Raw genomic sequence first — 25,201 nt, 5'->3', positions numbered from 1 at the left:
CAGGTTTTCTTCTACAGCTTAGGAGGAGAGAAGCAACCCAGCATGTAAGAAGCCTGATGAAGCCGAGGACCCTGCCTACCTACCTGAACCCAAGGGCCGGGTGAGCTAGTGAGGGGCATGGCTGGTCGGCTCTTTGTTCTGTTTCTAATGATCTCTCATGATGGTGATGTGGTGAAGTAAAAGAGCCACGGTGTCCTGCTCTGGGCAGGGTGTCTGTGTGCTGTCGTGCCTTATGCTTCCTGAGAGGGTTCAACTGCCCCCAGCAGGCTCGCCCCTTTGGTGGGATTCTGGGAGAGGGTGTGTTTAAGCTACTGGGGTCTCTTGGGCGGAGGGGTGGGGGGTCAGCACTGGTTCTGGGAGCTGAGAGGCTCCATTTCCACAAAGGAGTGGTGGATTGAGTGTCGTTGCCCTGGAAATACACCTGAGAGGCCAAGCGGGGAAGAAGTGGTGCAGACCCAGGGAAGCTTGAAACACCTGGGATCCAGAGGCCTGGATTCTCCTGGCAGAGGTGTAGTGAGTGGCTGAGGGGCGCTTGGCTGGGACCTGTGACAGGCTGCACGCCAGCTCCTAGGGCAGGCATCCGCGATAGGTTTGGCCCCTGGCTGGCAGTGGTGGTAGAAAGGCCAAGGCTGAAGTGGGCCATGCAGGCTGAGCTCCCCTCTCACTGGCCCTCAGGCGGGATGTGAGGGACATTCAGCGCCGCTGCCCGGCCAATGGATTCGGGGGAACGTCATTGATGGAGAGGGAGGCGAAAACAGAACTGGATGGACCGGGGTTCGGTCTGCCAGCGGGGTGGGGGGGTGAGCGGGGAGGGGAAGCTGCTCCTCACCCCTGCCCGATGAACATCCAAAGGCACAGAAATCCGCTCCCGTGCCCTGCAGGAAGCGCTATTCAGCATTATCCCAGCTGTGGCAGGGCCAGCCTTCCACCTGGGACTGGCTCCATCCCTGACCGTCAGTCTAATGATACACACCCCTGCTGGACTGGTGACTGGCCAGGTCTCCCAGCCGGAGCGAAGCATCGGGCTACGGAGCTCAGCTGCTTAATGCTGGCAGCTCTGCAGTGGCCCCCTCGCATCCCAGCATCAGGGAGAGCTGGGGCACCTTCCTTGCCCCCGATGCTGCCCCAGTGTGGTGGGGCTTGACCCAGGGGCTCTCCTCCCTTCCTTTCTCAGCCCCTGAAGGGAGAGGGTTCTTCGCCGAGGGCTGGAGGATGCATAACTCTTTTGACACCCGGATCTCACATGCAGCCCCTTGCTGCCGGGCTCTCCTCCACCGCCTCTGTGTCCCAGCAGCCTGTGCTCCTCGCAGCCGGCGCCACGGTGGCCCGTGCAGTGGGTTATGGGGCTCCTCGCTGTGAACTTTCCCCATCCGTAAAGAGCAGCCGGATACCAAAGCAAGGGCACAGCATGTGCACGCCCCCCGCCCCCCCCCCCCCCCCCCCCCCCCCCCCGTAACAGCCAACATTAGTGGTGCCTCCTCTGATGCCACCTGGTGCTCAAGAACATAAGGACGGCCACGCTGGGTCAGACCAAAGGTCCATCTAGCCCAGTGTCCTGTCCTCTGACAGTGGCTGGCGCCAGGTGCTTCAGAGGGAGTTAACAGACCAGGGAGATTAAGTGTCCCGTCCCGGTTTCTGGCAGTTGGACCCAGGGATGCCTGGGGTTGCATCCCTGACCATCTTGGCTAATAGCCATTGATCCTAGAATCATAGAAGATCAGGGCTGGAAGGGACCTCAGGAGGTATCTAGTCCAACCCCCTGCTCAAAGCAGGACCAACACCAACTAAATCATCCCAGCCAGGGCTTTGTCAAGCCGGACCTTAAAAACCTCAAAGGAGGGAGATTCCACCACCTCCCTAGGGAAGCCATTCCAGTGCTTCACCACCCTCCCAGTGAAACAGTGTTTCCTAATATCCAACCTATATCTCCCCCCACTGCAACTTGAGACCATTGCTCCTTGTTCTGTCATTTGCCACCCCTGAGAACAGCCGAGCTCCATCCTCTTTGGATGGACCTAGCCGCCAGGAACTGCCGATACACCATTCCCTGGTAACAGGTTGGCTGTGCGGTGTGCAAAGTGGCGCTTCCTTAGGTTTGTTTTAAACCTGCTGCCTATTAGTTTCATTGGATGACCCCTGGTTCTTGTGTGAAGGGTTAAATAACACTTCGCTATTCGCTTCCTCCGCACCGGTCATGATTTTACAGACCTCTCTCGTATCCCCCCCCCTTAGTCGTCTCTTTTCCAAGCTGAACAGTGCTGGTCTTTTTAATCTCTCCTTGTAAGGAAGTTCTTCCATACCCGTAATCATTTGTGCTGCCCTTCTCCGTACCGTTTCCAATTCTAATACATCTTTATTTGAGAGGGAGCAACCAGAACCGCAGGCAGTATTCAAGGTGTGGGCGTGCCATGGATTTATATAGAGGCGTTGTGATATTTTCTGTCTTATCTGTCCTACCCCTCGGTTAGCTTTGTTGACAGCCGTTGCACACGGAGCAGATGATTTCAGAAAAATATCCACGATGAAGGATCTTTAGGAATTTAAAAGGGCAGTGGGAAGTGAACCAAGTCAAAGCAATGACATAGCTGCATTTGTATATCCCACACTAAGCTCTGGAAGGGGAGCGTGGGGTGGGGGGGGGGGAGGCTGGAATACCTTAACCATTAGCACCAGGGGGAGTCTGCTGGAAGAGTAGGTAGGGGATTTGACTGGAAGTGGAGGCTGTTGCAAATCAGATCTCTTCCCTCTCTCAACAGTGAGGATGATATTGGCATTATACAGCCTGCCACAACATGTCCACCACTGCAGGGCTGCTGCAGCTTGCAAAGCACTGGTGGAATGGCAAATGCTGGGAAAATCTCGGAGAATAGAGGGCCCTGGGTCTGGTAACTGTGATGCCTTTGCTTTCTGTGTCCCTCACCTCGACATCTCTGAGAACCTGGTCACCCATCCCTGTTTCGTCCCCTCCTGCCTCTGGGCGGGTTGGCTACAGCCAAAAGTAGAAGGGAGCCCCCATTCTCCCCAGGTTTCTGATCTGAGCGGAAGCAGGAACCACCAGGAATTTCATGGGAGGGCCTGTTCTCCAGAGAGCTCCAGTTTGATCAATCAAACCAAAGGAGCATGAAGAAACTTCTGAACATCTGGGTGCTCAGCTGGCCCGAGTCGCCCATTGCTGCTTGCCAGATGTAGTGCAGACCTGGGGGCTGTTTTGGGGTCAGTGAAGCCTACCAAGGCATGGACACAACCCTGGAGTGATTTGAGGGGGATGGGACATGCTTCCTCCGCTCTGGCATTTTAACTCTTCTGTTGATGTTGTCTGCTTGGAAACTCCATGGTCCTGGGTGGTGGTTGTCAGCATTGGGATGGGACCTAGCATCTCTGAATCATAAAGCATAAGCTTCTAATGCCTGAGTTATAAAAGTCACCCTGTTAGCAAGGCTGGGGCAGGTTTATCAACCTCTCTCTTCCCCAACCACCGCTAAATGGGGACCAAACTGAGTGTAGGTTGCATTAACTGCATGACTCCTGCATTTTCACTCCAGGTCCCTTGTCTCTCGACTATAGCTTTCCTGTCCTGCAAATATTTTTGAGATTTCAAACACTTTTCAAAGTTTTCACAAGCCAAAACCTTAAAGATTTTTTTTAAATAAATAAAAAATGGTCCTTTTACCTAAACAGATTTTTTTAGCTCTAATTAGCTTACATTTCTACACAGAACATCATTTCAAAGTGGAATTTTTCATTTCAAAAATTTTAAAATGGGGGGTTTGAAAATGTCAAAACATTTTTAATACATTTTCAGCTCAAGAAATTGATCAGAACTGACCCTTCTTGTGAAAAGTTGGGGGTTTGCTTACTTCCCTTCCCCTCCCCCCCCCCCCAAGGAGACTTCATAGAATATGAAGGTTGGAAGGGACCTCAGGAGGTCATCTAGTCCAACCCCCTGCTCAAAGCAGGACCAATCCCCAATTTTTGCCCCAGATCCCTAAATGGCCCCCTTAAGGATTGAGCTCACAATCCTGTGTTTAGCAAGCTAATGCTCAAACCACTAAGCTATCCCTTCTAGGAAGCTCCACAGATATAAACTCCTGCCCCGCCCCGCCCCTTGGCTGGAGAAGCCAAGCAGCAGAGACCTGGGTCCCAGCTTGGAGACTCGGAGGTGCTATAAGAGGTCAGAGCGTTACCGACCGTTCCCTGTCTGCATTATCTCTCCCTTCAGCTTCCTGTCTATGGTTGGTGCCACCAGAGCAGACAGAACCCCAGAGTGCATTTCCGGCAATGACACCGCCCAGGTTGTACGTGCTCTGTGCCGGGACTTGCCCACCAGGAGCCCACCCGCCAGGCTGCATCCTATAAAGCAGCCAGTCCTGCCCCTTGTGAGCCCGTCCCTAACTTGTGACCCAAGGATCTGGCTGTCAGGGGCCATCTCGCCTAACTGCAGCATCTTCCCATCTGTCTCCCTGTTTGGTGTCTCTCTGGCTAGTCTCTCTCTCTCTCTAACCTGTTCATATTCACCGCTCTGTCGCTGCCGGGATGGGTTCAGCGCACAGCCCGGCTGGCAGCTTGGCAGAGGGGCTGAATGGGGGGAGCAGCGCTCAGGCCCTGGGAAAGGCAATCTAGTGCCAGCACCCTTCGCTGTCAGTGCCCGCCTGCCACACGGGGCGTAAGTGAGGTCTGAAGACTCCCCCTGAACCTGTCCGTGAGGAAGGAGTCAGCTCTCTGCAGGGGCTGAATGATGGGCCCCGAGGCCTGGGGTCACTGCTCACTCTGAGGCTGAATCAGGGCAGGGCCGAGTGAGACTGGCATTAAACGTTCACCTCCGCCAGTGGGGGCAATTGCAGCCCTGAGAAGGGACGTGCCTCGTCTGGAGCTGGGAAGGGAGCCCACAGGCCCACATGCCTGGGCCTGCCTATAAACACCCCCCCCCCCCCCCCCCACACACACGGGACAGCTGCCATAACAGCCAGCACCGCAGGGACTGACCCAGGAACCTGCCGAGCTAAAAGCCTGAGCAGCTCCCGCTGGGGGCGGCCACCAACTCCTACCCCCCGTGGCGCGAACACAGAGGGGCCATGTAACGCTCTAACCAGCTTCCATCTCCACTTACACCCCACGCCATCTTTCCACGACAGCCCTGCCTGCCTTTCCCCTCTCCCCAGCACTGCACGCAGCCCCGAGGGCTCAGCCCGCTTTCCCTGCTGCGGCTTTTGCCAGTTTCCTTTAACCGTCAGGCCTTATCAAGGTCAAATGTCCCAGCTGCTCCCGTCACCCGCAGAGCAGTCCCCAGATCTCACAGAGGGTTTAATTCAATTACGCGCGATGGCAGCAGCCGGGTCTCCGGGGCATGGGCAAGGGAAGGCACCTGGGATGGCTCCCGCCTGCCAGGTGCAAAGGGCCTGTTTGCCGGCCTTGTCATCTCAGTGCCCGGAATTCTAATCTCCCTGGAAAATGAGCTCAGAGCCGCCGGGAGGGGTTCGATGCCACGCTGAGAGAAATGCTGGCGGGATTCGCACAGGGAGCGATGGAGCAGCACTGTTCACACGAGCCTGGTGCAACTGAGCCCGGGGAAAAGGTCGGTTCCCCAGCTGGCTGGGGACAGACGGGGCCCTCATGAGTCTTTCCACCCGTGCTGTGTAAATGCGCCCGTTCTCCGCTGTTACATGTAAGAGAGACAGAAATGAGAGCGTGTGAGTCGCCCCCTGGCAAAATCTTGCTGAAAAGAAACGGAGGGGTCCCAGATCCACAGAGGGGGCTGAGTGGACACATTTCCTGCAGGCTGCTGAGGGCATTTTCTGCCCAGAGCCCCGACTTGCCCATATGCCCAGCCATGCCTCACAAAGTGGTTTCCCCTCCCCTCCAATAAGTGAAATGCTCACAGGCAGCTCAGCAAGCCACACACTCTTCAAAATCTAGCCCTGAAACAAGCCATTAAAGATCCTGCCCCGGCCACTGATTTCCCCCCTTCCCATGATCCTGCAGGAGCGGACCACACTGCCACAAGAGGGTGTCGGAGAGGTGGGCAAGGTAAACTCTCCTCTGCCCCGTGACAGCCACGATCCAGAGCTGAACCCACCGCCTCGAGGGGAAAGCCCGTCTCGGCTACAGCTTGATCTAAAGACTTCTCTCTCCAGCTGGGGCTGTAACAGGCCCATATCAGCTGTAGCGTGGATGCAGCTGGGGGAATCCAGAACACACCCTGACCTGTGGGTTACACCCCCCTCTCCCCATGTCCTCCCAAGCGCCCAATGAACCAGCCTTTGAAAGGTTCCTGCCCAGAGTGCAGTACCCCATGCACCCACTAGGCTGCCCATCACCCACCCTGCCGGTGTTATTATTAGGGAATGTGCTAGGTGCAGGATCCCAAGGCGATTGGGTCCCATGCTGCCTCCCCAGTGGATATCACTTGCTCAGCCTCTGCACCTTCTCCCACCCCCCAGCATCCCTCTCCGCTCTTTCCCGGTACGGTAGCAGAAGTTCACGCAGAGGGCAGTGCGTGGCTGCTGTCACGAAGCCTCCCCATGCAGCCTCTAGCTTCCCGCAGCCTTCCAAGCTTCTATTTTAATAGCGGTTTTGTCTTTCCAGAGCAGCGTGCCTGGAAGATCCCTGCCAGGTTGCATTACCTCTGCCCTCCGCAGTACTGCGGGTCTGCGTGGGCTCCACAGATGCAGGGAACCCGCTGCGTTGCTTACTCTCACCCTTTGGCTGCCCCGGCCCTCCAGGTCCCGGCCTGGCATGCAGAGCTGCAGGATTCCTCAGTGGAAGGAGCAAAGGCTTTGCTTCGGCTGCATTTCTTTTATCAACATCAAGATGGGGTGGGAGAGGTGAGACCTGCCAAAATGCACCTCTGGGAGCAAGGCCTGCTGGATATAGCACCCGACTGTGAGTGCGGGCCCTGGGTCCTATTTTTGTGTCTACTCCTGTCCTTGGGCATGTCACATCAATTCTTAGTGCCTCAGTTTCCCCTTCTGTCTCAAAGGGGATAATGAGGCTTCTTCCCCCACTACAGAGATAGCTTTGAGCAGCTTATTTAATGTGTTCAATGGGCTTAGAGACAGGAGGGTGAATTGTTGTTGCAGCCTATGACCCCAGATGAGGGACATGAAGAAAATAGCGGAGTGAGCAAGAGAGGAATTTGCTCCGTTAGCAAACCTGGCATTATCTGTCATCTCCGATTGGTGAGGCCACACATCTGCATGGCTGGCTGGCTGTGCTTAGAAGAGGGCGTCCCCTGCAAGAGCAGGCAATGCCCTCTCAGGCATGTTATAATCCTCTCTGGCATGTTAAGCAGGCTTGGCTATGGTTAGTATGTAGAAGGCAGATGGCCACTTGAAAACCTAGGCGACTGGTCTTTCTGTACTTGGTGCTCAAGGGAGTGACTAGACTAGAAGATTGGGAGTCAGCCCACCTGGGTTCTGTTTCTAACTAGCGAAGTGTGTGATGTTGGGTAGGTCACATTCCTGCTCCGGGCCTCAGTTTCCCCCATCTGTAAAATGAGTCTAATGATTCTGAGCTTCTCCGGATGAAATGTGCTAGGTCTGTAGTTGTGTTATTACTAAACCAGCATGATGCTACAGGGTGCTGTCACGCTGTGGGTGCTGTCCTTCACGAGAGACTGCGTCACCTCAGACGAGACCAAGTCTAGTCACTAAGGAGCCGAGGCCCAAACTCTGAAAAGTGCCTAGTGAATCTGAGTGCTTCCATTTTGGAGCAACTTGCACTCTAATAAAAAGGCCTGGTTTTCAGAAAGCGCTGAGCACCTGCCCTCTGAAAACCAGGCTCCTTTAAGGTGTCTCAAGGTGGGCCCCCAAAATCATTAGCTGCTTTGGAAAATGCAGGCCCAAGACTGTGGGTTACTCCTGGTGCCCTGGCCAAGTTCTCGTCTGGATAACTACTTCCTGCCCACTGAAGTGCCCCTGGCACTGCCATCAGGGAGTGGTAGTATGCTTTACTTCCAGTCCTCGGTGTTGCCATGTGCTGTCAGTTACTGCATTCCACCCCAGAGGCAGCTGAATTTCAGCAGTGACCTCCATCTGGGGAAAGCACTCTGGGATTCTTCGAGAAGACTGTTGCTACACAAATGTAGGACAGAAGTTCCTTGGCAAAGCCGCGAGGGCGAGGGGGAAGCTTTCACAGCATCTGCCCACACTGTGTCTGGCTCTTGCTAATCCCGGCCATTCCTGACTCTTAGGCGCGCCCGATGCACTCCCATTATAAGCTATCTAGATCCTTGACTTTGGAGTTGTTGTCTCTCCGTTCAGAGACCCTCTGAACCCTTTGCAACTGGGGCTGCCTGAACTCAGACCTGAATGAATAATTTGCTGCCAATGTATTTGACAGATTTAGCCTCTTGGTGCTCATGGAATATCCACCAGCAGATTGCAATTTCCTCCTGCCTTATTCATTATACAGATTTATGCAGCCAGGGTTTCTTTGGAGAGATTTTTTTTTCACTTTCTGGTTCGCTCACAAATCAACAGTCAGGCTGGGTTGCGTAGCTGGGATCGGGCAGATGTGGCGCGTGCAAATTAAAAAGGGGTTCTCTGCCGGTAGTTGCATGTGCAATGTTGGAATCCACTTTCCTGGAAAGCAAATGCAAATGGCGTGCAAGCATCGTGCACTTGGTTGAATGTTCAGGCTAATATTCCTAGCCACTGCTTTGCAATATTCACCCAGCTATGGGCCTGAGCACATCCCATGAGTTTTGTGAGCATCTTGCCCGCTTGGCCTGTAAACTCTTGGGGGGCAGAGAACCTGCCTTGCTCTGTTTGTGGACAGATACTTACCTGGCCCCCATTACTGCCGTACTTAGCACCTTGCAACCTTCAATGTTTTTATCCTTATAGCACTCCTGTGAGGTAGGGAAAGGCTATTCACCCCACTGTGAAGAGGGGAAACTGAGGCAGAGACTCACTCAGGTGGTCAGTGGGACAGCAGGGAATTGAACTAGGGTCTCCCAAGCTACTCACTTAAGCACTAGACCGTCCATCTTCTCTGAACTTAACAAATCCTGACTAACATGCTGTGCCTTGGTGAATGGCCGACCCACCCCAACTCTTTTGTACTTTCAGAACATTGCAAACGGCCCTGGATCGGCACTTCGCCAGATCTTATATTTCAAGCTGAAAGGCTCCTGGCTCTGCGTGAAACAGAGAGGGCAGGACAATGTCAGGGCTTCGCTGGAAACTCTGCTGGCTTCTCTGTTGCCTTTTCTTTTTCCAAAACCTTGCTGGCAGAGGACAGCGGCTTTGTCCCTAAAACAAAGGAACTGAAATCCAAACCGCCAGCTCAGCGGATCGCCAAGGTGGAAGAGAACAGCAGGCAAGCTGTGCAAATGCACAGGGCTAACTTGTGGGGCGCCAATCTCCTTTCACTCGAGCCAGGCGGGAGGCACTTGTTACAGGCCTGCGTGTGGCACGTGTGGGTTTCCGATCACTCCTTTGCCTCTGCACCTCTGGCTTGGTTCCCATTTGGCATTTGAGACTCAAAGCTACCAAAGCAAAGCTGGTACCACTAAACCCCGTGAGCGTTGGGAGGAGTTGTTAAAATTATAGGGAAACTACTAGGAAGGTTTGCAAGACCCTCAACTCTGATCTAGCTTAAAATTATTCAAGCCTGATAGGGGAACAAAAACCCTCCACATGCTTGAGATAATTATACCTAGCTCATGTATCGTGCTCTTGTCGGTAGATCTCAAAGCGCTTCGCAATCTTGAACTGGATGTAGTGAAGTAGTATTGATCCCATCTCCGTTTTGTCTTAAGAGGATTTATTTCCATTGATGTACAGTATATAGCTGTATCTACTTTAATTCCAAAGCACTTTACAAGAAAATATTAGATAGACGGAGAAATCACTCCCCCCGCCCCCGACATGCAGCTGTGCCTGGGGCAGAGCACAGCCCCACTTTAACAGCGGTACTGCACGCCGGTTTAGATAATAGTGAAGGAGACCACACCCAGCTAAGAGCCCAGATGGAGGTTAGGAAGGCAGATGGAATTATCTGGCCTGCAGTTTCATCAGCACACCGGGGCTGCCCCCCTGGCTCTTTTGAAAAATACAAGGTGATCTTTAATGATCACAAGCGACCAAGAGTTTCATTTTAGGTATCATCTGAAAACCATAGGAGCTGCCCATCCCTGGTATGGACCATCCTATCTGATTGCCTCACGACATGTCACGTACTTATCTCCATTTTACAGACAGAGCGCTGAGGGGCTAGGGGACTTTCCCAAGGGCGCTCAGGAAGTTTGTGCCGGAGCAGGGGACTGAGTGCAGGTCTCCTAACATCTCGATTAGTGCACTGGCCACTTGACAGTTCTTCCTATGCACAACAGCGTGGCGTTAGGGTGTTTGGTCTAGCGCTGACTTAGAGGTGAAGAACAACCCCACTTCTTGCAGTGTATGGGCTTTCTCAGAAGGTCTGCCTCTCCCGGATAGCCTAGGCCCAACCCTGTTTAGCTTGCAAGAACATGCTACGGAGGTGGTATTGCTCCTTCTCTCAGTGACTCAGTGAGACCCTCACAGGAATTGCAACAGTGGGCATTGCTGCTTGTGGGGTCCCCGCTGCTGGCTTTGCAGCCACAGTTCGCCAGCAAACCCTGTTCCCTCGAGCCCTGATTACACTGGTGGTGGTGAATAAAGAAATCAGCTCATGCAGTGGATTTGTTGTTGATGGACAGAAAGAGACATGTCCGTTTCAGCTGCGTTGGACACACAAATGTGGTTCATCTCCTTGGGGTTCTATTTATTCCTGGCCTTAGCGGTTCTGGCGTGAAGGTGTCAGGAAGCCTGGTGCCAGCTCAGGAACTCCTGGTGCCATTCTAGGCCGACACGAGACAGTGTCTCTCCATCCAGTTCCCAGCAGGCTTGCTGGCCCTTTAAAGCATAGGGCCCGAGAGACAGCTAATTCAGATGAGAACTGCAGCCAGCCCGCCCAAAAGTATGTCAGGGGAACTTGAGAGGCTGAGTTGGAGGCTCCATCCCAGCCCTGGGTTGGGCGTTTCACATTGCTCAGGAGTGACGTCTCCGGACAATTCAGCATCGATGGGAAATACAGATATAGAGAAATTCTGGATGCTCCAGGTGTCTTGCTGTCATTGAGGGGGCTCCAGGCCTGTTTACTCACTTACAAGCTGATGGGTGAAGCCAGGCAGGATTGCTCTGTCCAGGGTACAGGGGATTGAAGGGTTTGCTCAGGTGTGTAGAGGAGGGGGGGGAGTTTGTTTGGGAGTTCTGTGCAGATGAAAGGAGCCAGCCTGGAAGGCTAGGGGGAACTTGGTCCTCTGTTTCTCTACAGAGCAGGTACAGCATGGGCAGGGGTAGGGTGAGCTTCCCCCATCCCATCCCCTGTGTGTCTTAACTTTTGAGCTGGAGGGGCAAGCGCTAGGCATGAGAGAGGAATTCAGTCTCCAGGGCCCACTGAGTCCTTTCCAACCTGCTGGGACTGCCAGCAAGGGGCCCCGTGGTAATGGTTTTTCTTGTGATGTGGACAATTGTCTGAGAGAGACCCCGCATATGCTTTTCACACAGGCCACCAGATGAGCTGATTTAGATTCATAAACTTTAAGGTCAGAAGGGACCATTATGATCGTCTAATCTGACCTCCTGCACAATGCAGGCCACGGAATCTCACCCACCCACTCCTGTAACAAACCCCTGACCTATGTCTGAGCTATTGAAGTCCTCAACTCGTGGTTTAAAGACTTCAAGGTGCAGAGAATCCTCCAGCAAGTGACCCGGGCCCCACGCTGCAGAGAAAGGCGAAAAACCCCCAGGGTCTCTGCCAATCTGCCCTAGAGGAAAATTCCTTCCCGACCCCAAATATGGCGATCAGCTGAACCCTGAGCATGTGGGCAAGACTCACCAGCCAGACACCCAGGAAAGAATTCGCTGCCGTAACTCAGATCCCACCCCATCTAACATCCCATCACAGGCCATTGGGCATATCTACCGCTAATAGTCAAAGATCAATTAATTGCCAAAATTAGGCTATCCCATCATACCATCCCCTCCATTTAGTTGGGTTGGTCCTGCTTTGAGCAGGGGGGTGGACTAGACGACCTCCTGAGGCATGATGGCATACGTCATACATGGCATGATTTTTAGCGGTTCTGAGCGCTCTCAGCTCCCACTGAAGCCAATAGGAAGCGGAGACAGTAAACACTGCTGGAAAGTCAGGTCACTTGCTGTGCTTAGGTGTCGAACTACGGGCATAGGCGTGAACTTCTGCTCCAATTGAAGTCAATGGCAAAATACATTGGGGCCAGGATTTCATCTCCGGTATCTGACTTTAGGCACCCAGAACTTAAACTTTTTCTAAATTGTCTTGGTCCCAAATTTTACAGACTTAGTATCCTAAAATTACGTGCCTAAAATTGTATTTAAGCAGCTGATGCAACATTCAGGTATTAGAGGCTACCTTTGGGTGCCTAAATATGGACTAAATTGCACCCAGTTCTGAAAATGTGGCCCTCAGTTACTACACCCTTGGAATGAAGCTTGCTGAATGCCTTTCGCTAAAGCAAACCAAACACCCTGTGGTACTATAAAACAGGCCCCAGATTTCAGACATCCTGCATTGCTTGGAGGCGCAATTGGTTTTTCCTTCATTGCTGGTTTTAATATTTATGCCTAATTGGAGGGTATGACCCATCTCCATCAGAAATACAGGCACTCGCCCCGAGAACTTTTATTGAATTACTCATTTTTTTTATTAAAAGCAAATGGGATTGTTGACAGTGCGGGCAGCTAGCGTTTGCAGAGCACTAGAGACAGGCATGGTGCTTTACAGGCAAATGAAAAGATGGCAGTTCTCCCCCCTGGGCTTTAGAATTTAAAATTAAATAAGTCACACACAAACAGTACAGCAGATCACGGTGTGGGGGAAGGGGCCAAGAAGGGAGCTGGGGAGACAACAGGTTAGAAGGGGAGAAGATAACTGCTTGTGGAGCAGTGTAGATTTTTCTGCAGAGGGCAGGTTGCGTACACTGATTTATTTGGCTAATCACCTTTTAGAATAGCCCTCAGCACTAGTTATAAGGCACTTTTCATCCACAATCTCAAAGCACTTTTATTAAGCAGGGTCCGTGTTATTGTCACTATTATACAGACGCACAAACGGAGACACAGGGAGGGATAAGATCGCCCCCAGGATCACACAGTGACTGGGTCAAGGTCGTAATGATTAGCCTGAGGTCATGGAGCGGGAGTGACTAGAACCCAGCTTCGTGTCTCACGGTCCCCTGTTCCAGCAACCTGAATTCTTCCAAATTAATTTCAGTCTCTTTTTGTTGTGGGTGGGTTCCCCAGGCAAAGTGCGCTCTGGAGCGGAATTTGAATGAGGAGAGTGGGAGAGCGTTCTCAGCATCAGGAGCAGCATGGGAGACGTCAGTAAGTGGGAGGAAACCCAAAAAACCCAAGCGTTCTGTCCTGGGAGTGAATGCAGGACCACGCCAGCGCCCTCCATAGCTCCTGTTCAGATCAGCAACCATGTCATCACCAAGGGGGCTCCAGACCCGCGTGGAGGGTTTTGGTTTTTCATTTAAGAAGCGTGGAGTTGAAGGTGAAGCTAGGAAATGTCACTTGTGTGTGTGTGTCAGGACTGGGGCATGGGCAGTCAGGTCTAGTGGTTGGAGGCAGCCTTGCCAGCCGGGATGAGCACTGACGGTCAGAGCTGGAGCCAGGACCCAGCCGTCAGAGCCAAGGCGCAGAGCTGGAACCCAGCAAGGGAGCAGGACTGGAGCACGGCTGAAGCCGAAGGAATCGCAGCTGCAGGTGTACACCCTGCGCAGCCAGTGGCCTGCTAGCACTAGTGGGTGTAAGGGCACACTTCCAGTGCACGCCGGCCAGTCAGGGGGCTCTGCTGTAGCCCATCTGGGCCCATTAGTCAGCCTGGCCCAGGCCCTCTCCGAAGGAGAAGCATTCCTTTTTTGCTCTTTTTCTTTTTTCTTTTTGTTTTTCTTTTTTTCTCAGCTTTGATTTCTGAAGGCCCTGGACTCTGCCTTTTGTGGGCTGCAGAAGCACCCTGGCTTTTCTTTGGACTATGCCCCCGCAAGGGAACAGATGTCCTGAGCAGCACAGCTGGACGGCTCCAGCTGTGAACTCCATAAGAACAGCCAGACTGGGTCAGACCAAAGGTCCATCTAGCCCAGTATCCTGTCTTCCGACAGTGGCCAATGCCAGGTGCCCCCAGAGGGAATGAACAGAACAGGGAATCATCAGGTGATCCATCCCGTTCCCCCATTCCCAGCTTCTGGCAAACAGGGGTTAGGGACACCATCCCTGCCCATCCTGGCTAATAGCCATTGATGGACCTATCCTCCAGGAACTTATCTAGTTCTTTTTTGAACCCTGTTATAGTCTTGGCCTTCACAACATCCTCTGGCAAGGAGTTCCACAGGTTGACTTTGCTTTGTGTGGAGAAATACTTCCTTTTATTTGTTTTAAACCTGCTGCCTATTAATTTCATTTGGTGACTCCTAGTTCTTGTGTTCTGAGAAGGAGTAAATAACACTGCCTTATTTACTTTCTCCACACCCATCGTCATTGCATAGACCTCTATTATATCCCCCCTTAGTTGTCTCTTTTCCAAGCTGAAGGGTCCCACTCTTACTAATCTCTCCTCATATGGCTGCTGTTCCATACCCCTAATCATTCTTGTGGGCCTTTTCTGAACCTTTTCCAATTCCAATACATCTTTTTTGAGATGGGGGGACCAGCTCTGCACGCAGTATTCAAGGTGTGGGCGTCCCATGGATTTATATAGAGGCAACATGATATTTTCTGTCTTATCATCCATCCCTTTTTTAATGATTCCCAGCGTTCTGTTCGCTTTTTTGACTGCCACTGCACACTGAGTGGATGTTTTCAGAGAACTCTCCACAATGACTCCAAGATCTCTTTCTTCAGGGATAACAGCTAATTTAGACCCCATCGTTTTATATGTATAGTTGGGACGATGTTTTCCAATGTGCATTACTTTGCCTTTGTCAACCTTGAATTTCATCTGTCATTTTGTTGCCCGGTCACCCAGTTTTGAGAGATCCTTTTGTAGCTCTTCACAGTCGGCCTGGGACTTAACTAGCTTGAGTACTTTTGTATCATCTGCAAATTTTGCCACCTCACTGTTTGCCCCTTTTCCCAGATCATTTATGAATGTGTTGAATAGGACAGGGCCCAGTACAGATGCCTGGGGGGACACCACTATTCACCTCTCTCCATTCGGACCGTTTATTCCTACCCTTTATTTCCTGTCTTTCCAGGACAGCTGCATGGCAACGCTGCGGCTCAGGGAGCGACCGCTGAGCTGGGCAGATGCCCACCCTCTCCCCCAGGGAGTGCCAGAGCGGTATAACGTCCTACCCTACGAAAGGGGAATTCCTGTTAGCGGTGTGCAGACTATGGGCTATGCCAGAGCTGAACAGGTCTGATTCCAGTCTGCAGAGGGCAGGGAGGCAATTACAACAGCTAGGCAATTACGATATTATTTCCCTATGTATCTTTCCAGGTTCTTAGTTGACCCCATACTACCCAGGAGCTTTTCCCTGCTGCCTCATCCACTCCTGGAAGTCAGCCCAAAATGCTGCTCGTAGAAGCAGGGGCAGCCTCTGGCAGACAGAAGTCCTCCTCCTCCTCCTCCCAGGGCCCTGTCTGCAACTGGGCTGAAAGCAACCTGGAATCAGGCCTCGTGTGTCAGTGGGAAGCTACTGCTCGTTCCGGGCTGGTTCTCCCAGGCCCACTAGGGGTTGTTTGTTGTTGTTTGTTGTTTACTGAATCAGCTGAATTTGGTGTTCATAAACCAAGTAGGTTGGTGCTGCAGGGAAAAGCCAAGCGCTGTCACACTGGTTTATGCTGTGCACGATTCTCCCTGCAGCTCCTCCAGAGCACGTCCTGCAGTCCCCTCTGCTGTTCCCAGTGCTTAATCTGTAATGAAAGAGGTGCCGGGGTTCAAGCAATTTTTGTACTTTCATAACTGATGTGGCAGAGGTGCCAGGGCTATGAACTGCCAAGCCCAGCGGTGCCCGGGCTCAGCCCTGGTACAAATTAAGCACTGGCCGTTCTGCTCCTAACTGTCTTCACAACAAGGAGGCTACGCCGTCAACAAAATACCCGCAACTTGCTGTAGCTACATAACGCCAGTAGGGGGCGCTCTACTATTCATTCCACTACTGAGCCAGGCCGAAAGGTGAGGAGGCACTGAGGAAGTCGGGGGAGGGTAGAAGGACACCAGCTTGGAAGCCCTAAAGATGGGACACTCCTTCAAATGAAAGCCTCATCAGGGCTTGAGCGCAGAGAGAATCTCCAGGGGGTGGAGAGGGGAGCGTGAGGCTGTCCGCAGCTGCCGGAGGCTGGGGAGAACAGAAGAGCCAGTGGTAAATGTGAAGAGGAACAGAGGGGGGGCCAAAGCTTTGCCTTGGAGTGGAGGAGTCAGGGCCGTGCTAACACCCACAAGCCCTTAAAAATCATAAGCCTACCACCCCCCAAAAGCATAAGACTGGCTTAAAAGGCATGAGATTTTTCGAAATGCTGGGGGGGGTCTTTTTATTTGCCTTCTGGGTTCTGAGCCTTTAGGGCACGCTCGGGTCACGTGTTCAAGCTTTTCTCTGCAGCCATGAGGGCTGGATGCTCTCTTTTTGTATTCGTGACAGCTGGGATTCTCACCTAATCACCTGACTCCAGGAGCTGGGGCTTTAGGAAAAACACCAAATATTGCGAGAGCTGGCAACAGCCCCATGTTGCTCTTGAGCCAGTTGGAAAAAGAGCAGCCAGGAGCTCCTATCAACCATATCCTGCTGCAGCATTGTCAGCCCTCGCTCAAGCCCACCCCTCTGCTTGTCCCCATCTGGCAGTGCTGAACATGAACTGCCAAGGGCCTTAGAATCATAGAATATCAGGGTTAGAAGGGACCTCATCTAGTCCAACCCCCTGCTCCAAGCAGGACTCATCCCCAGTCCCTAAATGGCCCCCTCAAGAACTGAGCTCACAATCCTGGGCTTAGCAGGCCAATGCTCAAACCACTGAGCTATCCCTCCCCCTTGTTTCCCAAGCTTTCATGCAGCCCTATTTGAGAAGGAGAGACATGGGTCAAGAAGGTCCATGAAGTACAGATGAGGGGTTCGCTTCCTTCCTTAGCAGATTTCTTTTCCTGTCGCACTCAGCTGAAATCCACTCCTGAGTTCTGATCGCTCGCCAGCAAATGTGCAACAGACGGTTGGAATTTGCTGGGTCCTGTGTGAAAAAGACCCAGGGAGAAAGAAAGACTTACCAGGTTGCTCCTAGGAACAGGAAATGCCTCCTTCAGGAATGCACCTTCATTTAAGAGCAGGAAGATCCTTGCTCCCACTCCCACCACCCCTTCGATTTTCTTTCTATGAACTGGGTGCTCCTGGATGTGAGGGAAGGGCTGATAGCCCTGGCTCGAGGCAGGCAGCTCCTGGGACAACTTCCCATCCACACAGCTCTGCCAATGTACTGTAATCCTGCCCTCCAATACCCCCTGCTGTTCCACGGCTGGCTTTCTCCCAAAACTGTGCCATGCTCTGTCTGTGGATAAAGCATTCAAGAAGTTACTGCCTGGAACAATCCTGCTTTGGCAGGAGGTGGCAGGAGATGGTCTTGTCCCCCTCTAGGTTCTGTGATCTGGGGAGAGAAAGGAAGGGTCTGGGGTTTGGAGACAGTCACGCCTGCCTTTGCTGAGCCTGGTCCCTGGTGGGGGCTCTGCATTGTCAGGCCTGTTGGCCTGCAGCAAGGTGGTGTCACGGTGGGAAGATGCAGCCTCAGTGGATGGTGCCGCTCAGCCATCATGCAACCGGCACCGAGCTGCCACCTGGCAGCAGAACCTGACTGGGAACCAGGGCAACTCTGGGAGCAGGACACTAAGGGTTTCAGGAGGGGTGGCAACCCCGTTTCTATTATGGGGGGTCCTCCACATTGCCAGGGCCTCCCCTACAGTATCCAGGATGGTTATCTAAAGCTTGGCCTGCCCCTGGTACTGCCCACCCGTGTTTCTATCTAGATCACACTCATCTCTGTGGTATCTCGGCTTTCCCACTAGTTTGGGCCACACACAGGCGAGCAGCGCGGGAATGGGTCACGGCTGGCAGGAGTCGGTGGAGGCTGGGCCCAGCCATGCAGCAGCTGCTTAGGAGTCATCAGGCTCACGCAGCAGGGATCAGGCCCTGGGGTGATGCCGCTGGGGGGTGGGGAGGAGGGGAGGCTTCTTCAGGCAGCGGGATCGCAAAGCAAGTGCCAGGCTCTCCCAGCTTGGCACCGCGTCCCTGTGTGATGACAAGGGAGGTGGGGACGTGGCAGCAGGAGGGAGCACGAGATAGCAATCGCATTCACCCAGCAGGGAGCAGGAACAGGCAGGCAGGCAGGACGCTGGCCGGGCCAGCAGCTGGTCATGCTGAGATCCATCCCCTCTCTTCCTCCACTCCTCCTCCATGGGGTCTTTCATCTGCACCCCAGCCACCACTACCACACACACACACGCTCCTTTCTTAGCCCCCTTTGTGTGGGGGACAGGGGTTGTTGAGTGGAATTCCTGCTTGCTACAGAGCCATGGTGCCAGGCAAGGTGGCCTCTCAGATTTCACCCTGGGGCAGCGTCTAGCTAAGACGGGCAGTCCTGGCACCAGATGGGGCTGAGGAGGGCATCAAGGAGGGAAGAGCCTTGGAACAGAGCTGGGAAAGCCCTGTCCCTGTAGGTCACCTGCATCACCGCCTCCGCCGAGATACAAATATTGTGTAGGGGACGATCCTAAATGTTTTGGCCAATGTAGGCTGTAAGTATCCCAGCAATGACCCACCCCTTCCCCCATCATAGGAAACTTTTCCCTCATGTCCACCCCAGATCTTCCCTTTTGTCATTTTACCCCATCACTTCTCATGTGCTACTCTGAACAATCCATCTCCTTTCTCAATGTAAATGTATGGAAACCAGTCGTCATATGCTTCCCCTACCCCCCAAGTCATCACTCAGACAAGATGGGCGCAGTTAGCTCTGCTCTGCAGTCTTCCCATGTCAGTTGCTCCAGCCCCCTGGTCATTTTTGTTTCTCTTCTGTACACTCCTGCCAAGCTGTTGGTATTTGGGGCTGTCACCTCCCCTGCCTCTTTGCATGGTGCCTCAGTGTGCAGCCCAAAAACGCATTGGCTTTTCTGCTGCCACGTTACATCTGAATCTCCTGTCTCCAAGCCCTTGCCGTCCCCTCGTCCTTTTTCTGCTCCACCCCACTGCATGTCGATGCTCCATTTTATTTTTTACCTCTTGCATCTTCCTCTAGTGAATCTCAGTTTCACTTCTTATTTTTAATCCCTCTCTGAAAAGGCTTTTTATATTAATTCTTTATCCCCACTGGTGTTTGCAATTTCTCCTCATTTAGCATTGCCAGTGTGTTCCTTTAATATGCTGTTTATCTCTCCCCATCTTCCAGATCAGTAATGAAGGGATATTTCTCCCCTACCCCAATCCTTGCAGTTCCCTACCAGACATCTCCCGCCGATGCAACACGAGTCTGTTTAGCCTTTGTTTAAGGTTCCTTAGGCAGGCTATCTATCCAAGCCAATTTGAGTTAATTGAAGAGTGCAATTTTATGAGACCCTGTGTCACATGCTTTACTAAAATCCAGATAGAAAACATCCCCTCCCCCACTAATTTTGCAATTCCCTCTGAACAAGCAATCCGACTGGTCAAGCAAGATCTAGACTTTCTACCTCTGAGCTGTTTATTCCTGAGCGGTGACTCTGTCGCTGTTCGCTGATTTGTGGTCTCGTAATGTTTGTTCCGTTATTTTATTAAGGGTTACAGTGAAACCAATGTAAGCTGCAAGCAGAGTGCTAGAGGGCTGCATCTGAAAAGGACACTTTGCACATGCTGAGCGTTAGAACATTAAGGTTTGCACCGAAGACTTGCAGGGTTCAGTCATTTTGACTGTTTGCCACTGAATATCAATGAGAGCGAACATGGCCCCAGGACAGAGTGATGGGTGGTGGTGGGGGGTCCCTTCATCCCAGAATTTATACAGGTGAGGATCTCTTCCCCAAGGAACGGCAGTGCCTCTAACAGGCAGAGCAAAGGGCTCAGCCTAAGGAGTTGTAGATTCTATTTCCAACTCTGCCACTTGCCTCCTTTGTGATCCTGGGCTGATCATATGCCTTGGTGTCTCCATTTTCCCTCATACAAAATATGCTAACACATGTCCTAGTGAACGGGATCCACCACTGTACCGGGACTGCAGCTGGGCCCTCCTACTGTCAGTCAGCTGCCTGTCCCAGTTCCCTCCTAGCCCACAGGAGCTGTGCTAAGCTGTTCTCTTCTGGGAGGCCTGTCCATCACACATCCAGCAGGCATAGAAACCTCTTCCAGCAGGCAAAATCACATCCGTGTTTTGCCTCCAGCAAAGAAAGTGCGGGCTTTATGGTGAAAGCAATTTCCCTGTCTCCGGATTACTAACAACAAACTCAGGCCCACAGGCTGGGGAAGCAAACAGAGCTTAATTCACTTGGAGTTTTGAAACAGGGTCTTAATGACTAGGTTCAAATTAGCCACCGTCACCTTTTCAACCCGGGAAACTGAAATGAAATGTGATTCTCGACAGCAGCCTTGGGCTAGTCCAGCTCCTACTACACACACGGCCCTTTTAAAACGTGTCTCAGGTAAAGTAGGTATCTTCCGCTTTCACGGGTTCTGCTGTTTTCATCATGGTATTGTCCGAAATACATATTTTAAATCCCCCCCACACGTATCTAAGCCACCCGTGTTCTACCTGCAAATCAAGAGGAGGAGGAGATCTGGGGGGAAAAGGAAAACAAAAAGAAATGACTTTGGACTGTTTTGTTTTTCCAGTGAAATTATAAAGCCATGTCCCAAGGCAAAGGAACGGTGTCTGAGTGTCGAAAGAGCAGGACATGATTCTCCACCAGCACAGGTGCAGGGCTGGGTGGCAGGACGGGCAAGTAGAAACCGCGGCACCCCAAGAAGAATGATAACACCTGGCAGTTCCCACGGCAGAATTCTGCCGTAATGGGGCAAGAGCAGTGAGAGCACGGAGGGTCTACTGGGAACGAGTCTGGGAATCAGACCTGCCTCCCAGGCCTCGTCAGGGCAGCAGGTCACTGCCTGGCCAGGTTCCCCACCTAGAAATGATGATAATGATGCTGCTCCCTTTTTGTAAAGTACTTCGGGTGGGAGCCGCGACGGGACTTAGGTGAGTGCCACAGCGCCTAGCAAATCACAGGAACACACAGTGACTCACAAAGCCCACTTAGGCCCCTAGGCTCCCTGTGCACCGCATGGGGAGAGGTAAGTGCCTAAGAATGCCATCCCCAAAAGCCAGCACTGCAGGCCCGGACCTAAGCCAGGCAATGAGAGAGGCGGCCAACAGGCATGTGGGAAGCCCTGCCCCGCTCTCAGAGACAGGCACCTGCATCCACGCTGCATTGGGACACCTGTCAGTTTAAAGAACAGGAGTACTTGTGGCACCTTAGAGACTAATTTCAGAGTAGCAGCCGTGTTAGTCTGTGTCCGTAAAAAGAAAAGGAGGACTTGTGGCACCTTAGAGACTCACAAATTTATTTGAGCATAAGCTTTGGTGAGCTACAGCTCACTTCGTCGGATGCTCACGAAAGCTTATGCTCAAATAAATTTGTGAGTCTCTAAGGTGCCACAAGTCCTCCTTTTCTTTTTGCGGGTACAGACTAACACGGCTGCTCCTCTGAAACCTGTCCGTTTAGCAATCCCCAGACAGGAGCTCACCCCCCGGAATCAGACAGCTGAGGCCTGCTCCACGGATCCGGCCCTTTGGGAGCTAGACAGTGCGAGCGAACTGCTCGGGGCGCTCCCAAGCTGCAATGCTTTGGATTGATGCTGCAGAACTATTCAACGTAGCGCTTGGTGTCCTCCGCCAGATCTCCCCAGGGAAGCAGCAGAAGCCCTAGGGCTTGGCAGCTTGAAAACTCCCCTGGCCCAAACACTGAGAAATGCACGTGGGGGCGCAGTCCTGCATTGGCAGGGGGCAAGGCTGGCTGGTCTAACTCGTCTTTTTCATCTCTGGAGTCTGTGCTTTACAGACATTGACTAATGAATCCAGAATTGTCCAGTGTGAGTGGAGAGGGGACTGGGGCTGGAGGGACATTGCCCCAGTGCAGATGCTTATTAAGTGCTGCTGGAGCAGGAGGTATCATAGACTATCAGGGTGGGAAGGGACCTCAGGAGGTCACCTAGTCCAACCCCCTGCTCAAAGCAGGACCAATGCCCAGTTTTTGCCCCAGATCCCAGATGGCCCCCTCAAGGATTGAACTCACAACCCTGGATTTAGCAGGCCAATGCTCAAACCACTAGTAGTGTGGCTGAATAGACTTGGCATTGGCTTGGCAGTCCGCAGGGGAGAGCTCGGCGGCCTGGCTCTGCCACTGAGCCGCCATATAAACTTGGGCAAATCCCTTAAACTCTGGCATGCCTCCCTTGCCTGTAATGACCCTGCCGCGCGTCTGGAAAGTGCTTGGAGGTCATTCAGTGAAAGAGGCGAGCTCAGGGCGGAGTGTTTACCGGGAGAGCACAAAGCAGGAGCTGACGCAATCAGCCTAAAACAGCCCCCAGAAAGATGCCCGTGGGGGGAGTGGCCGGGGGCGGGGGCAAGAGGACAACCCAGGCTCGTTGCGCCCACTCCCGGCGGCTTCCATCTGTTGCGCGGGGTGTGTGTGAGCCTGGGTTCGCCGAGCCCAGCAGCCAGGGAAGGCGCCTCTTTGCAGGGGTGGCCCCGGGCAGCGCGTTCCCCGATGTCTCAGACAAAGAGCCCGGCTGCAGCTGCCGGGGAGCTGCTGGCCCACGGATCCGCGGCCGCCGCCGCTTTCCCAGCCACGGCGGCGGTCCCCGCTGCCGCCACCCTGGCTGGAGGACGGGCGGGGACGCTCCAGCCCTCTGCCCCGGGGCCGCTCCGCCAGCCCGCCCGCTCCCTGCGCTCGCCCAGCGGCGGCTGGGGGCGCTCGCCAGGGTCCCCGACCCCGCCGTAGAAGTTCTGGCCGGCGGGGCTCGCCGGGGCTCGGCGCCGGGCGGGGCGGGGCGGGGAGCCGCGGAAACCTCCCGCAGCGCCCCGGCCGGGGCTGCGGCCGCTCTTCAGTCCGAGGCCCCGGGAGCGGCCCCCCGCGGGGATCTCCTGGCGGCACCAGCGGGGATCCGGGCGTCTCTCCTCCCGGCGAGCTCCAGCCGAGCCCAGCCGCCGGCCCCTGCCCCGGCGAGCGGGATGGGCAGCCCGGGCGAGCCGCTGCGGTGAGTACCGGGAGGGTCCTGCCCGGATCTGGGGGCGGGGGTCCGGCGCAGCGGAGACCTACAGGTCCTGGCGGCGGGCGAGCTCCCGGCGGGGGGCCCGGGGCTCGCCGTGCCCGCTGCGGGCTGGAAAGCGGGCGATGCCTGCGGGCCTGAGGGCAAGCGCCGGCGGGGGTGTCTGGGGGGGGCTGCCCTGTGCCTTGGAGAGGTGGCCCCCCAGCCAAGCCCCGGGCGCCCGGCGATGCTTGCACCAGCTGCGGGGCCGGGCTGGGGGAATGGGGTTAAAACAACCGGCTGCCCCCCTGGCAGTGTGTGGGGGTGAGAGCAGGGAGCAGCCTGTGCCTTGGGATCTGTGTCCACCTGGGCATGGCTGGGTATTGCAGCAGGTCTAGTGTCCCCCCTCTCTGCCCCCCCCCCTTTCTGTCCACCCCTCCATCCACCTGCTCTCTCCCATTCCTCTGTTCCTCCTCTGCTCTTTTCCCCCCACCTCCCAGGTCCTCTGCCCCTGGTCTGCTCCTTCTGTGCTTCCGCTCCTCCAACTCCTGGCCCAGCCTCTGCTTGAGGCATCTCTTCCTCTCCCCCCCCCCCCCCCCCGCCCCATCTCCCGGCCCAGACGCTGCTATCAGAAGACCCCCTTCAGCACGGCGGGCAGGGGGCTCATCACGCTCTTCTAAAACGCAAAGGGGCTGTGGTCCGAAATGAGCCCTCTCTGCCCTTCACGGCGAGCCAGGCCCCCTCCTCTTCCGGCTGCTCTGAGCTGAGTTCATCTCGCCCCCTCCCACGGGGGCAGGACAGGATTGTGCTCTGGAGTGTGCTTCCCCAGGGCTTTGGCCAGTCTAGTTTGCCCGGAAAGTGAGCGGAGAGTTGGTGTCAGCTGTTAAGGCCGGCAGGGACCACTGGGGTCATGGTATCTGACCTCCAGCACAGGACAGGCCAGAGAAGCTTCTGCATCAAACCCAAAGCTTCTCTTTGAGCTGTAGCATGGGTTTTGTTTTGTTTTTGAAAGACATCCAGGCTAGCTTGAAAGGCTTCCAGGGATGGAGAATCCACCATGTTCTCAGAAGAGAGGTTCCAGCCGCTGATTCCCCCTGCTGCTAACAAAATCTGCACCTCATTTCGAGCCTGAAATAAGTCCAGCTTCATCTTCCAACTCTTAGCCTCTCGTTATGCCTTTTCCTGCTCGATTAAAGCACGGTCTGGTACCAGAAATCCCTTCCCCGCTGTGAGTCCTTGTAGACCATCCTCACGTCCCCTCTTAACCTTCTCTTGGGTAAACTACATTGACTGAGTTGCTTAAGGGTTTCACTCTAAGGCATGTTTTCCAGCCCTCGAATCATTCGTGTATCTCTTTCCTGAACCCTTTCCAATTCCCTGCTGCCCAGGGTCTGTCTGCTCCCTTCTGCAAACCATTTTAAAGTTAGGTGGATGCTTCCTCTCAAAGATCCTAGTTTCAGTTTCAACGCCAATGCTGTGGGATTGTGTTTTGCACGGGGGAGGCTGTGAGAAGAGGAGCCTAGGTAGGGTGCCCAGATGTCCCGATTTAAAAGGGACAGTCCCAATATTTGGAGCTTTTTCTTATATAGACACCTATTACCCCCCGCCCCCGTCCTGATTTTTCACACTTGCTGTCTGGTCACCCTAGCCTAGAGGGAGAGGGGAAAAAGCAGAGAATGGGGCAGAGTGAAAATCCAATCTAGCAAGAGAGACAGACAGACAGACGCTGAACGAAAGGGAGGAGAGAAAGAGAAACACGACTGGATAAATGACTACAGACAACAGGGTAACCATGTACAGCACGGTGGTCACATACGCCACAGTGGATATTGAACCTGAGACCTGCTGCACCAAAAATCCCTTATCCCTCGAGCTAAATAAATAGCTGCTTTGTTTTGGTATAGCTGGCTGGTACCGTTGCTGGAGCCAGCCACTAGAAGGAGACGT

At 53.7% G+C, this 25,201-nt stretch overlaps 1 protein-coding gene across 3 annotated transcripts in view; it reads left to right on the top strand.

The window, feature by feature from the left end:
- Positions 1-22,660: 22,660 nt before the first annotated feature.
- LINGO3 (leucine rich repeat and Ig domain containing 3) overlaps positions 22,661-25,201 on the top strand; it is a 103,515-nt gene continuing 100,974 nt past the window's right edge. For all 3 annotated transcript variants that reach the window (XM_043535901.1, XM_037885905.2, XM_037885904.2), the window contains exon 1: positions 22,661-23,263. The gene's annotated coding sequence lies outside the window, so the exon portion shown is untranslated. The remainder of the gene's footprint in view (positions 23,264-25,201) is intronic.

Source organism: Chelonia mydas, chromosome 25, assembly GCF_015237465.2.
Source record: "Chelonia mydas isolate rCheMyd1 chromosome 25, rCheMyd1.pri.v2, whole genome shotgun sequence".
NCBI classification, from domain to species: domain Eukaryota; kingdom Metazoa; phylum Chordata; order Testudines; family Cheloniidae; genus Chelonia; species Chelonia mydas.
The sequence above is the reverse complement of the archived record's forward strand: the minus strand, read 5'-3'. Positions and strand labels throughout refer to the sequence as shown.